The following is a 14,528-nucleotide window of genomic DNA, read 5'->3' as shown; positions in this document are numbered from 1 at the left end:
ATTGCTTGGGCACCTGTTAATTTTTAAGATTTTGACACATTCAGCTCAAATGTACAATCATGCGCTAAAAACGCATTTAAAGCAATAAAAAGGTGATTATGGCTGTCAAACCTAAACCAAACGTTGTGCACTCAAATCTTTTGCTGTATTTAGTTTATTTTGGCATCCGGATGATGATTCTAGCATGAAATTGCTTGGGCACCTGTTAATTTTTAAGATTTTGACACATTCAGCTCAAATGTACACAATTGCTGATTATGGCTGTCAAATCTAAACCAAACGTTGTGCACTCAAATCTTTTGCTGTATTTAGTTTATTTTGGCATCCGGATGATGATTCTAGCATGAAATTGCTTGGGCACCTGTTAATTTTTAAGATTTTGACACATTCAGCTCAAATGTACAATCATGCGCTAAAAACGCATTTAAAGCAATAAAAAGGTGATTATGGCTGTCAAACCTAAACCAAACGTTGTGCACTCAAATCTTTTGCTGTATTTAGTTTATTTTGGCATCCGGATGATGATTCTAGCATGAAATTGCTTGGGCACCTGTTAATTTTTAAGATTTTGACACATTCAGCTCAAATGTACACAATTGCTGATTATGGCTGTCAAATCTAAACCAAACGTTGTGCACTCAAATCTTTTGCTGTATTTAGTTTATTTTGGCATCCGGATGATGATTCTAGCATGAAATTGCTTGGGCACCTGTTAATTTTTAAGATTTTGACACATTCAGCTCAAATGTACAATCATGCGCTAAAAACGCATTTAAAGCAATAAAAAGGTGATTATGGCTGTCAAACCTAAACCAAACGTTGTGCACTCAAATCTTTTGCTGTATTTAGTTTATTTTGGCATCCGGATGATGATTCTAGCATGAAATTGCTTGGGCACCTGTTAATTTTTAAGATTTTGACACATTCAGCTCAAATGTACACAATTGCTGATTATGGCTGTCAAATCTAAACCAAACGTTGTGCACTCAAATCTTTTGCTGTATTTAGTTTATTTTGGCATCCGGATGATGATTCTAGCATGAAATTGCTTGGGCACCTGTTAATTTTTAAGATTTTGACACATTCAGCTCAAATGTACACAATTGCTGATTATGGCTGTCAAATCTAAACCAAACGTTGTGCACTCAAATCTTTTGCTGTATTTAGTTTATTTTGGCATCCGGATGATGATTCTAGCATGAAATTGCTTGGGCACCTGTTAATTTTTAAGATTTTGACACATTCAGCTCAAATGTACAATCATGCGCTAAAAACGCATTTAAAGCAATAAAAAGGTGATTATGGCTGTCAAACCTAAACCAAACGTTGTGCACTCAAATCTTTTGCTGTATTTAGTTTATTTTGGCATCCGGATGATGATTCTAGCATGAAATTGCTTGGGCACCTGTTAATTTTTAAGATTTTGACACATTCAGCTCAAATGTACACAATTGCTGATTATGGCTGTCAAATCTAAACCAAACGTTGTGCACTCAAATCTTTTGCTGTATTTAGTTTATTTTGGCATCCGGATGATGATTCTAGCATGAAATTGCTTGGGCACCTGTTAATTTTTAAGATTTTGACACATTCAGCTCAAATGTACACAATTGCTGATTATGGCTGTCAAATCTAAACCAAACGTTGTGCACTCAAATCTTTTGCTGTATTTAGTTTATTTTGGCATCCGGATGATGATTCTAGCATGAAATTGCTTGGGCACCTGTTAATTTTTAAGATTTTGACACATTCAGCTCAAATGTACAATCATGCGCTAAAAACGCATTTAAAGCAATAAAAAGGTGATTATGGCTGTCAAACCTAAACCAAACGTTGTGCACTCAAATCTTTTGCTGTATTTAGTTTATTTTGGCATCCGGATGATGATTCTAGCATGAAATTGCTTGGGCACCTGTTAATTTTTAAGATTTTGACACATTCAGCTCAAATGTACACAATTGCTGATTATGGCTGTCAAATCTAAACCAAACGTTGTGCACTCAAATCTTTTGCTGTATTTAGTTTATTTTGGCATCCGGATGATGATTCTAGCATGAAATTGCTTGGGCACCTGTTAATTTTTAAGATTTTGACACATTCAGCTCAAATGTACAATCATGCGCTAAAAACGCATTTAAAGCAATAAAAAGGTGATTATGGCTGTCAAACCTAAACCAAACGTTGTGCACTCAAATCTTTTGCTGTATTTAGTTTATTTTGGCATCCGGATGATGATTCTAGCATGAAATTGCTTGGGCACCTGTTAATTTTTAAGATTTTGACACATTCAGCTCAAATGTACACAATTGCTGATTATGGCTGTCAAATCTAAACCAAACGTTGTGCACTCAAATCTTTTGCTGTATTTAGTTTATTTTGGCATCCGGATGATGATTCTAGCATGAAATTGCTTGGGCACCTGTTAATTTTTAAGATTTTGACACATTCAGCTCAAATGTACAATCATGCGCTACAAACGCATTTAAAGCAATAAAAAGGTGATTATGGCTGTCAAACCTAAACCAAACGTTGTGCACTCAAATCTTTTGCTGTATTTAGTTTATTTTGGCATCCGGATGATGATTCTAGCATGAAATTGCTTGGGCACCTGTTAATTTTTAAGATTTTGACACATTCAGCTCAAATGTACACAATTGCTGATTATGGCTGTCAAATCTAAACCAAACGTTGTGCACTCAAATCTTTTGCTGTATTTAGTTTATTTTGGCATCCGGATGATGATTCTAGCATGAAATTGCTTGGGCACCTGTTAATTTTTAAGATTTTGACACATTCAGCTCAAATGTACAATCATGCGCTAAAAACGCATTTAAAGCAATAAAAAGGTGATTATGGCTGTCAAACCTAAACCAAACGTTGTGCACTCAAATCTTTTGCTGTATTTAGTTTATTTTGGCATCCGGATGATGATTCTAGCATGAAATTGCTTGGGCACCTGTTAATTTTTAAGATTTTGACACATTCAGCTCAAATGTACACAATTGCTGATTATGGCTGTCAAATCTAAACCAAACGTTGTGCACTCAAATCTTTTGCTGTATTTAGTTTATTTTGGCATCCGGATGATGATTCTAGCATGAAATTGCTTGGGCACCTGTTAATTTTTAAGATTTTGACACATTCAGCTCAAATGTACAATCATGCGCTAAAAACGCATTTAAAGCAATAAAAAGGTGATTATGGCTGTCAAACCTAAACCAAACGTTGTGCACTCAAATCTTTTGCTGTATTTAGTTTATTTTGGCATCCGGATGATGATTCTAGCATGAAATTGCTTGGGCACCTGTTAATTTTTAAGATTTTGACACATTCAGCTCAAATGTACAATCATGCGCTAAAAACGCATTTAAAGCAATAAAAAGGTGATTATGGCTGTCAAACCTAAACCAAACGTTGTGCACTCAAATCTTTTGCTGTATTTAGTTTATTTTGGCATCCGGATGATGATTCTAGCATGAAATTGCTTGGGCACCTGTTAATTTTTAAGATTTTGACACATTCAGCTCAAATGTACACAATTGCTGATTATGGCTGTCAAATCTAAACCAAACGTTGTGCACTCAAATCTTTTGCTGTATTTAGTTTATTTTGGCATCCGGATGATGATTCTAGCATGAAATTGCTTGGGCACCTGTTAATTTTTAAGATTTTGACACATTCAGCTCAAATTTACACAATTGCTGATTATGGCTGTCAAATCTAAACCAAACGTTGTGCACTCAAATCTTTTGCTGTATTTAGTTTATTTTGGCATCCGGATGATGATTCTAGCATGAAATTGCTTGGGCACCTGTTAATTTTTAAGATTTTGACACATTCAGCTCAAATGTACAATCATGCGCTAAAAACGCATTTAAAGCAATAAAAAGGTGATTATGGCTGTCAAACCTAAACCAAACGTTGTGCACTCAAATCTTTTGCTGTATTTAGTTTATTTTGGCATCCGGATGATGATTCTAGCATGAAATTGCTTGGGCACCTGTTAATTTTTAAGATTTTGACACATTCAGCTCAAATGTACACAATTGCTTATTATGGCTGTCAAATCTAAACCAAACGTTGTGCACTCAAATCTTTTGCTGTATTTAGTTTATTTTGGCATCCGGATGATGATTCTAGCATGAAATTGCTTGGGCACCTGTTAATTTTTAAGATTTTGACACATTCAGCTCAAATGTACACAATTGCTGATTATGGCTGTCAAATCTAAACCAAACGTTGTGCACTCAAATCTTTTGCTGTATTTAGTTTATTTTGGCATCCGGATGATGATTCTAGCATGAAATTGCTTGGGCACCTGTTAATTTTTAAGATTTTGACACATTCAGCTCAAATGTACAATCATGCGCTAAAAACGCATTTAAAGCAATAAAAAGGTGATTATGGCTGTCAAACCTAAACCAAACGTTGTGCACTCAAATCTTTTGCTGTATTTAGTTTATTTTGGCATCCGGATGATGATTCTAGCATGAAATTGCTTGGGCACCTGTTAATTTTTAAGATTTTGACACATTCAGCTCAAATGTACAATCATGCGCTAAAAACGCATTTAAAGCAATAAAAAGGTGATTATGGCTGTCAAACCTAAACCAAACGTTGTGCACTCAAATCTTTTGCTGTATTTAGTTTATTTTGGCATCCGGATGATGATTCTAGCATGAAATTGCTTGGGCACCTGTTAATTTTTAAGATTTTGACACATTCAGCTCAAATGTACACAATTGCTTATTATGGCTGTCAAATCTAAACCAAACGTTGTGCACTCAAATCTTTTGCTGTATTTAGTTTATTTTGGCATCCGGATGATGATTCTAGCATGAAATTGCTTGGGCACCTGTTAATTTTTAAGATTTTGACACATTCAGCTCAAATGTACAATCATGCGCTAAAAACGCATTTAAAGCAATAAAAAGGTGATTATGGCTGTCAAACCTAAACCAAACGTTGTGCACTCAAATCTTTTGCTGTATTTAGTTTATTTTGGCATCCGGATGATGATTCTAGCATGAAATTGCTTGGGCACCTGTTAATTTTTAAGATTTTGACACATTCAGCTCAAATGTACACAATTGCTGATTATGGCTGTCAAATCTAAACCAAACGTTGTGCACTCAAATCTTTTGCTGTATTTAGTTTATTTTGGCATCCGGATGATGATTCTAGCATGAAATTGCTTGGGCACCTGTTAATTTTTAAGATTTTGACACATTCAGCTCAAATGTACACAATTGCTTATTATGGCTGTCAAATCTAAACCAAACGTTGTGCACTCAAATCTTTTGCTGTATTTAGTTTATTTTGGCATCCGGATGATGATTCTAGCATGAAATTGCTTGGGCACCTGTTAATTTTTAAGATTTTGACACATTCAGCTCAAATGTACACAATTGCTGATTATGGCTGTCAAATCTAAACCAAACGTTGTGCACTCAAATCTTTTGCTGTATTTAGTTTATTTTGGCATCCGGATGATGATTCTAGCATGAAATTGCTTGGGCACCTGTTAATTTTTAAGATTTTGACACATTCAGCTCAAATGTACACAATTGCTGATTATGGCTGTCAAATCTAAACCAAACGTTGTGCACTCAAATCTTTTGCTGTATTTAGTTTATTTTGGCATCCGGATGATGATTCTAGCATGAAATTGCTTGGGCACCTGTTAATTTTTAAGATTTTGACACATTCAGCTCAAATGTACAATCATGCGCTAAAAACGCATTTAAAGCAATAAAAAGGTGATTATGGCTGTCAAACCTAAACCAAACGTTGTGCACTCAAATCTTTTGCTGTATTTAGTTTATTTTGGCATCCGGATGATGATTCTAGCATGAAATTGCTTGGGCACCTGTTAATTTTTAAGATTTTGACACATTCAGCTCAAATGTACACAATTGCTGATTATGGCTGTCAAATCTAAACCAAACGTTGTGCACTCAAATCTTTTGCTGTATTTAGTTTATTTTGGCATCCGGATGATGATTCTAGCATGAAATTGCTTGGGCACCTGTTAATTTTTAAGATTTTGACACATTCAGCTCAAATGTACAATCATGCGCTAAAAACGCATTTAAAGCAATAAAAAGGTGATTATGGCTGTCAAACCTAAACCAAACGTTGTGCACTCAAATCTTTTGCTGTATTTAGTTTATTTTGGCATCCGGATGATGATTCTAGCATGAAATTGCTTGGGCACCTGTTAATTTTTAAGATTTTGACACATTCAGCTCAAATGTACACAATTGCTGATTATGGCTGTCAAATCTAAACCAAACGTTGTGCACTCAAATCTTTTGCTGTATTTAGTTTATTTTGGCATCCGGATGATGATTCTAGCATGAAATTGCTTGGGCACCTGTTAATTTTTAAGATTTTGACACATTCAGCTCAAATGTACAATCATGCGCTAAAAACGCATTTAACCCTTGTGCCATTTGCTTAGCCAAATATGTAAATTAGGAGTTGATTGTGCAGGGGGAAAACAAAAAAAAACAAAAAAACAAAAAAAAATGAGCCACGGCTTTGGAAAACTGGGGGACCGTCAAAATGCGAGTGTGCCAACATTTCTCAGCCATTGCATGAGGGAGATATCTATTATAATATCCCTGGAATTGGCGTTAGCCAACCGCGTAACATTAATGTACATTATAAGTGACATTTTTGGACCGATTGGACACTGCATGTATTTTATTGCAATTTCCGTGATTTCTGCATGAAATCCTTCTATGGACATTCCTCGACGGTGCCATGGCCATGAGAAAGATTTCGCACCCCAAATCCACCAGGTGGCGGTAGAGGCCAATTAATGATTTTCCTTGCAAACGCCGCACTGATTCCAGCACGCCATATTCCACACAGACTTATTTCTTCGTGCTTTTTACTGATTGTGCATTCGACAGGATGTTAGTGGATGCGCGTGCACGTTAGTGGGCGCGCGTGCGTGTTCGTGGATGCGCGTACACGCGCGCCACTTATATTTTTGTGCAGAAAAAGGTATTGCGAGCTATTGACTTATGTTTCGTGTTGGGATATGCTGTTTGTTTGTCTGCATGGACGTGGGAAGCACGTTCCCTAGTGGGAGGGGTCGAATGGCAATGCTCTTTGCCGTTGTTATGTCCCCAAAATGAGCCACTGTTAGAGGTGGGCGTCGTTGCAATACAGCGGTTTTCCTCAGTGTGTGAAGGCTGTTATTTAATTTTTTTTTTCTCTTTCTTCACTTCAGAACTTCAGAATTAATAGCGTGCATATTCCACACGCATGCACAGTTCGATCATCCATTTTGAACAGCCGAGCATTGACATTTGCTCTGCCAAGGCTGCAGGGGGCAGGCGTGCCATTGTGGCCAAACGTGCGTGCAACGTGGAGGTGACGTATTTCCCTTCGTGCATTCTTCAAAACATGGCAAGGAGCATGGATCGGTGAAAACAATAAGCAGAAGGGATAAGACAAAACAAAAAAAACGTTTTTTTTTTGCAACTTATGAAGTGTAACATGTAACGGTTGTCGAGATGAATTCCTCGTCGGTTATCTTATCTGGCCGTTGCATTTCTACGTGTGAAAGTGCTAAGCTTCGATTTTTATTCGGCTAGTTTGTATTCACAACAACGTGCTAACGTGCTAAGAGGCTAACGTGCACGAGACATGAGCTTCCTGGATCTAAGGAAAAGAACGGCGATCGGAGACACAAAAAGCTGCAAATGCAAGTTGGCAAGTAAGTACTTCTACAAAATAAACATAAACAAACATATGAGCACGTCCTGGAATGCCGCGGGGGCCGTGTAGCTTCCCAACGGTATGTAGCTCGTCGCTGTGTTGACTTCCGTTCGCCGGATACAATTGGATACAGGCGGTGTAAATTTATCCGAAAAACACGCACGATTTCCGGGTAAAGTAAACGGACGGATCGGTGTAATGGAGCTTTTTCTTTCCGTTATTTGTCCGGAACCGTACGTCCTACGGGGAAAATGACACATATCTGACACATATCTGGAACCGTGAGCACAAGAGATACGTGGCTCGTTGAAGTGCGACGCCGGATATGGGGGTGTAAATCGGGCCTTCCTGTACCCGAAAATCAAACACAATTTGCGGCTAAAGTCACGGAGGGTCCCGGTGCCGCTCCGGAGCCCCACAAAAAGTACTTTTTTCCCCAAAGTTTTCTATCAAAGCTACCGTGTTGCCTGATGCTCTAACTATGTCATATGAAAGATTCAAATTTATTTCTTTATTATACATATATACAACACAGTTAATTTTCTTCATAATCTATTATTTGGCTTCTGTTGTCCTATGGTGGGGGGAAATAATAATAATAAATAAATATACTATATTTATGCATAGTTTTGATGCCAATGAACATTTTGGGTGGTTGAAAGAAAAAAAAATGTTAAAAAATGACTTAGTTATCACACCTCAAAGTAGAATTACTTATTTGGCTAAAATGTACTCTTCGAGGGTGTTCTGAGTTAAATTGCCATTGTCAAAAAATTTGGCATGCATTGAAAAAATTGTTGTTATAACTTATTGCCTTATTCGAAGCTCTAATTATGTCATATGAAGTATTAATTTTTTATTTATTTTTTATACATGTATACAGCACAGTTCGTTTTCTTCATAGTCCATTCTTTGGGCTTGTATTGTCCTAAGAGGGGGGAATACATAAAAAAAAAAAAAAAACTTCATATGTATGGATAGTTCTGATGCCAATGAACATTTTGAGTGGTTGAAATAAAAAAAAATGTTAAAAATTGACTTAGTTATCACACCTCAAAGTAGAATTACTTATTTGGCTAAAATGTACTCTTCGAGGGTGTTCTGAGTTAAATTGCCATTGTCAAAAAATTTGGCATGCATTGAAAAAATTGTTGTTATAACTTATTGCCTTATTCGAAGCTCTAATTATGTCATATGAAGTATTAATTTTTTATTTATTTTTTATACATGTATACAGCACAGTTCGTTTTCTTCATAGTCCATTCTTTGGGCTTGTATTGTCCTAAGAGGGGGGAATACATAAAAAAAAAAAAAAACTTCATATGTATGGATAGTTCTGATGCCAATGAACATTTTGAGTGGTTGAAATAAAAAAAAATGTTAAAAATTGACTTAGTTATCACACCTCAAAGTAGAATTACTTATTTGGCTAAAATGTACTCTTAGAGGGTGCTCTGAGTTAAATTGCCATTGTCAAAAAATTTGGCATGCATTGAAAAAATTGTTGTTATAACTTATTGCCTTATTCGAAGCTCTAATTATGTCATATGAAGTATTAATTTTTTATTTATTTTTTATACATGTATACAGCACAGTTCGTTTTCTTCATAGTCCATTCTTTGGGCTTGTATTGTCCTAAGAGGGGGGAATACATAAAAAAAAAAAAAAAACTTCATATGTATGGATAGTTCTGATGCCAATGAACATTTTGAGTGGTTGAAATAAAAAAAAATGTTAAAAATTGACTTAGTTATCACACCTCAAAGTAGAATTACTTATTTGGCTAAAATGTACTCTTAGAGGGTGTTCTGAGTTAAATTGCCATTGTCAAAAAATTTGGCATGCATTGAAAAAATTGTTGTTATAACTTATTGCCTTATTCGAAGCTCTAATTATGTCATATGAAGTATTATTTTTTTATTTTTTTTTTATACATGTATACAGCACAGTTCGTTTTCTTCATAGTCCATTCTTTGGGCTTGTATTGTCCTAAGAGGGGGGAATACATAAAAAAAAAAAAAAAACTTCATATGTATGGATAGTTCTGATGCCAATGAACATTTTGAGTGGTTGAAATAAAAAAAAATGTTAAAAATTGACTTAGTTATCACACCTCAAAGTAGAATTACTTATTTGGCTAAAATGTACTCTTAGAGGGTGTCACTGATTCCAAGGCACAAGGGTTAAAGCAATAAAAAGGTGATTATGGCTGTCAAACCTAAACCAAACGTTGTGCACTCAAATCTTTTGCTGTATTTAGTTTATTTTGGCATCCGGATGATGATTCTAGCATGAAATTGCTTGGGCACCTGTTAATTTTTAAGATTTTGACACATTCAGCTCAAATGTACACAATTGCTGATTATGGCTGTCAAATCTAAACCAAACGTTGTGCACTCAAATCTTTTGCTGTATTTAGTTTATTTTGGCATCCGGATGATGATTCTAGCATGAAATTGCTTGGGCACCTGTTAATTTTTAAGATTTTGACACATTCAGCTCAAATGTACACAATTGCTGATTATGGCTGTCAAATCTAAACCAAACGTTGTGCACTCAAATCTTTTGCTGTATTTAGTTTATTTTGGCATCCGGATGATGATTCTAGCATGAAATTGCTTGGGCACCTGTTAATTTTTAAGATTTTGACACATTCAGCTCAAATGTACAATCATGCGCTAAAAACGCATTTAAAGCAATAAAAAGGTGATTATGGCTGTCAAACCTAAACCAAACGTTGTGCACTCAAATCTTTTGCTGTATTTAGTTTATTTTGGCATCCGGATGATGATTCTAGCATGAAATTGCTTGGGCACCTGTTAATTTTTAAGATTTTGACACATTCAGCTCAAATGTACACAATTGCTGATTATGGCTGTCAAATCTAAACCAAACGTTGTGCACTCAAATCTTTTGCTGTATTTAGTTTATTTTGGCATCCGGATGATGATTCTAGCATGAAATTGCTTGGGCACCTGTTAATTTTTAAGATTTTGACACATTCAGCTCAAATGTACACAATTGCTGATTATGGCTGTCAAATCTAAACCAAACGTTGTGCACTCAAATCTTTTGCTGTATTTAGTTTATTTTGGCATCCGGATGATGATTCTAGCATGAAATTGCTTGGGCACCTGTTAATTTTTAAGATTTTGACACATTCAGCTCAAATGTACAATCATGCGCTAAAAACGCATTTAAAGCAATAAAAAGGTGATTATGGCTCTCAAACCTAAACCAAACGTTGTGCACTCAAATCTTTTGCTGTATTTAGTTTATTTTGGCATCCGGATGATGATTCTAGCATGAAATTGCTTGGGCACCTGTTAATTTTTAAGATTTTGACACATTCAGCTCAAATGTACACAATTGCTGATTATGGCTGTCAAATCTAAACCAAACGTTGTGCACTCAAATCTTTTGCTGTATTTAGTTTATTTTGGCATCCGGATGATGATTCTAGCATGAAATTGCTTGGGCACCTGTTAATTTTTAAGATTTTGACACATTCAGCTCAAATGTACAATCATGCGCTAAAAACGCATTTAAAGCAATAAAAAGGTGATTATGGCTGTCAAACCTAAACCAAACGTTGTGCACTCAAATCTTTTGCTGTATTTAGTTTATTTTGGCATCCGGATGATGATTCTAGCATGAAATTGCTTGGGCACCTGTTAATTTTTAAGATTTTGACACATTCAGCTCAAATGTACACAATTGCTGATTATGGCTGTCAAATCTAAACCAAACGTTGTGCACTCAAATCTTTTGCTGTATTTAGTTTATTTTGGCATCCGGATGATGATTCTAGCATGAAATTGCTTGGGCACCTGTTAATTTTTAAGATTTTGACACATTCAGCTCAAATGTACAATCATGCGCTACAAACGCATTTAAAGCAATAAAAAGGTGATTATGGCTGTCAAACCTAAACCAAACGTTGTGCACTCAAATCTTTTGCTGTATTTAGTTTATTTTGGCATCCGGATGATGATTCTAGCATGAAATTGCTTGGGCACCTGTTAATTTTTAAGATTTTGACACATTCAGCTCAAATGTACACAATTGCTGATTATGGCTGTCAAATCTAAACCAAACGTTGTGCACTCAAATCTTTTGCTGTATTTAGTTTATTTTGGCATCCGGATGATGATTCTAGCATGAAATTGCTTGGGCACCTGTTAATTTTTAAGATTTTGACACATTCAGCTCAAATGTACAATCATGCGCTAAAAACGCATTTAAAGCAATAAAAAGGTGATTATGGCTGTCAAACCTAAACCAAACGTTGTGCACTCAAATCTTTTGCTGTATTTAGTTTATTTTGGCATCCGGATGATGATTCTAGCATGAAATTGCTTGGGCACCTGTTAATTTTTAAGATTTTGACACATTCAGCTCAAATGTACAATCATGCGCTAAAAACGCATTTAAAGCAATAAAAAGGTGATTATGGCTGTCAAACCTAAACCAAACGTTGTGCACTCAAATCTTTTGCTGTATTTAGTTTATTTTGGCATCCGGATGATGATTCTAGCATGAAATTGCTTGGGCACCTGTTAATTTTTAAGATTTTGACACATTCAGCTCAAATGTACACAATTGCTGATTATGGCTGTCAAATCTAAACCAAACGTTGTGCACTCAAATCTTTTGCTGTATTTAGTTTATTTTGGCATCCGGATGATGATTCTAGCATGAAATTGCTTGGGCACCTGTTAATTTTTAAGATTTTGACACATTCAGCTCAAATGTACAATCATGCGCTAAAAACGCATTTAAAGCAATAAAAAGGTGATTATGGCTGTCAAACCTAAACCAAACGTTGTGCACTCAAATCTTTTGCTGTATTTAGTTTATTTTGGCATCCGGATGATGATTCTAGCATGAAATTGCTTGGGCACCTGTTAATTTTTAAGATTTTGACACATTCAGCTCAAATGTACACAATTGCTGATTATGGCTGTCAAATCTAAACCAAACGTTGTGCACTCAAATCTTTTGCTGTATTTAGTTTATTTTGGCATCCGGATGATGATTCTAGCATGAAATTGCTTGGGCACCTGTTAATTTTTAAGATTTTGACACATTCAGCTCAAATGTACAATCATGCGCTAAAAACGCATTTAAAGCAATAAAAAGGTGATTATGGCTGTCAAACCTAAACCAAACGTTGTGCACTCAAATCTTTTGCTGTATTTAGTTTATTTTGGCATCCGGATGATGATTCTAGCATGAAATTGCTTGGGCACCTGTTAATTTTTAAGATTTTGACACATTCAGCTCAAATGTACAATCATGCGCTAAAAACGCATTTAAAGCAATAAAAAGGTGATTATGGCTGTCAAACCTAAACCAAACGTTGTGCACTCAAATCTTTTGCTGTATTTAGTTTATTTTGGCATCCGGATGATGATTCTAGCATGAAATTGCTTGGGCACCTGTTAATTTTTAAGATTTTGACACATTCAGCTCAAATGTACACAATTGCTGATTATGGCTGTCAAATCTAAACCAAACGTTGTGCACTCAAATCTTTTGCTGTATTTAGTTTATTTTGGCATCCGGATGATGATTCTAGCATGAAATTGCTTGGGCACCTGTTAATTTTTAAGATTTTGACACATTCAGCTCAAATGTACACAATTGCTTATTATGGCTGTCAAATCTAAACCAAACGTTGTGCACTCAAATCTTTTGCTGTATTTAGTTTATTTTGGCATCCGGATGATGATTCTAGCATGAAATTGCTTGGGCACCTGTTAATTTTTAAGATTTTGACACATTCAGCTCAAATGTACACAATTGCTGATTATGGCTGTCAAATCTAAACCAAACGTTGTGCACTCAAATCTTTTGCTGTATTTAGTTTATTTTGGCATCCGGATGATGATTCTAGCATGAAATTGCTTGGGCACCTGTTAATTTTTAAGATTTTGACACATTCAGCTCAAATGTACACAATTGCTGATTATGGCTGTCAAATCTAAACCAAACGTTGTGCACTCAAATCTTTTGCTGTATTTAGTTTATTTTGGCATCCGGATGATGATTCTAGCATGAAATTGCTTGGGCACCTGTTAATTTTTAAGATTTTGACACATTCAGCTCAAATGTACAATCATGCGCTAAAAACGCATTTAAAGCAATAAAAAGGTGATTATGGCTGTCAAACCTAAACCAAACGTTGTGCACTCAAATCTTTTGCTGTATTTAGTTTATTTTGGCATCCGGATGATGATTCTAGCATGAAATTGCTTGGGCACCTGTTAATTTTTAAGATTTTGACACATTCAGCTCAAATGTACACAATTGCTGATTATGGCTGTCAAATCTAAACCAAACGTTGTGCACTCAAATCTTTTGCTGTATTTAGTTTATTTTGGCATCCGGATGATGATTCTAGCATGAAATTGCTTGGGCACCTGTTAATTTTTAAGATTTTGACACATTCAGCTCAAATGTACAATCATGCGCTAAAAACGCATTTAAAGCAATAAAAAGGTGATTATGGCTGTCAAACCTAAACCAAACGTTGTGCACTCAAATCTTTTGCTGTATTTAGTTTATTTTGGCATCCGGATGATGATTCTAGCATGAAATTGCTTGGGCACCTGTTAATTTTTAAGATTTTGACACATTCAGCTCAAATGTACACAATTGCTGATTATGGCTGTCAAATCTAAACCAAACGTTGTGCACTCAAATCTTTTGCTGTATTTAGTTTATTTTGGCATCCGGATGATGATTCTAGCATGAAATTGCTTGGGCACCTGTTAATTTTTAAGATTTTG

This window comes from Festucalex cinctus, unplaced genomic scaffold (genome assembly GCF_051991245.1).
Source record: "Festucalex cinctus isolate MCC-2025b unplaced genomic scaffold, RoL_Fcin_1.0 HiC_scaffold_36, whole genome shotgun sequence".
NCBI classification, from domain to species: Eukaryota; Metazoa; Chordata; class Actinopteri; order Syngnathiformes; family Syngnathidae; genus Festucalex; species Festucalex cinctus.
Note: the sequence above shows the minus strand (reverse complement) of the source record.